We start from the raw sequence: 1,488 nt of genomic DNA, 5'->3' as shown, positions 1-1,488 counted from the left end.
GAAATAATAATGAACATCTCTATTATAAAGGATTTGTCTATCAATTCAAATGATATATTTCTTCAGCTATTTTTTTACACAAGAAGAACTGAATGGAATATGCTGATTGAAAATTTCAGTGAGAAAACTATGGTTTTTATACACAGTGTGACAAATTACAGAATCTTTCCAACTGTAACAGTTAGCTTATAAATTAAAGATGAAAAAAAATTATAATGGTTTTGCTGCTGTTCACAAGAAAAAAAACAAAAAAAATGTATTCAGTTGTTGAACATTCATAGAAAGTTACTCTGTAAAGCTAACCAAAGATTTTCCTACCTATATTTTTATATTTGTTATAAGCATAGTAGTAGTAACTCTTTTCATAATAGTTATTTTAATTTTATTTTTAGTCTAAAATAAAACCGATATGGAGAAATTATTAAATATTTTTCTCTATCAGTTTCCTAATTTTTTAAAAAAAGCTCTTTAAAATATTGTTTCTTGTCTAATAAATATTAGTTATACCTTATAATTGATGATATTTTGGGAAAAACTAAAAAGCAAAAGTAAATAATAAAAATAATAGTAGTAATAGTAATAGTAGTAATTCCACAGCACAGAGAAAATAATCAGTTTGTGTTACAAACTTTGTTCTCTTGCAATAATTTTGTATATAGTTAACATTATTCTGTATATGTCATTTTTATCCTGCTTTATTAATGGAAGATCCTTCCTATTCTATTTTTTTTCTCTTATTCTGCATTAGAGAGGAGGTTATCATGTTGCTTATTATATATATATTTTACTTGTGAAATCACGAACTATAATAAATTATCAGTCTAGTGTACGGCCATGCCACCCTGAACAAGCCCAATTCCATTTGATCTCAGAACCTAGGCAGAGTCGGGCCTGGTTAGTACTTGAATGGGAGACCACCTAGGAAGACCAGGTGCTGCAGGCGTAAAAAATAAAAAATAAAGGATTGTAAACTGACAAGGTTTTTGCAATCTGTGAGGTCAACTAAGGAAGGGTTGCCTCGCCTAAAAACGTTATAATAAAATGAAATGAAATGAAATGAAATGAAATGAAATGAATAATGAAATGAAATGAAATGAAATGAAATGAAATGAAATGAAATGAAATGAAATGAAATACAGAAAAAAATATTAAAAAATAAATTATAGGTCTCGTGATAACACCAGGGGTTATGAAATCAAATTCCTGCAATTTGAATTTGAACTAAATAATTTATTAGCCGTGTTACCTGGGCAATTACTATAACATCATTTAAGGTTTTCCATCTATTAAATTACACAAAATGGCATTACTTACTGCATATCAGTTTTTGAAGATTAAAGTAAATAATCTGTTCTAAATCCTTAGTACATAGCAAATGTTTAATAATTTTTAACTATGTCTCTTTTACTTTCTCTTTTTTTCTCTTTTGTCAACTACTACTACTGCTACTAGTATGACTATTCTGAGGTCTAATAGTACCAATAGTAC

At 27.6% G+C, this 1,488-nt stretch overlaps 1 pseudogene; it reads left to right on the top strand.

Moving 5' to 3' along the window:
- The first annotated feature begins 824 nt into the window (after nt 1-824).
- On the top strand, nt 825-943 carry LOC112472497 (annotated as a pseudogene).
- Nucleotides 944-1,488: the final 545 nt, after the last annotated feature.

Source organism: Pteropus alecto, unplaced genomic scaffold (assembly GCF_000325575.1).
Source record: "Pteropus alecto unplaced genomic scaffold, ASM32557v1 scaffold76, whole genome shotgun sequence".
Classification (NCBI taxonomy): domain Eukaryota; kingdom Metazoa; phylum Chordata; class Mammalia; order Chiroptera; family Pteropodidae; genus Pteropus; species Pteropus alecto.
This window is presented reverse-complemented; position numbering and strand designations above follow the sequence as displayed.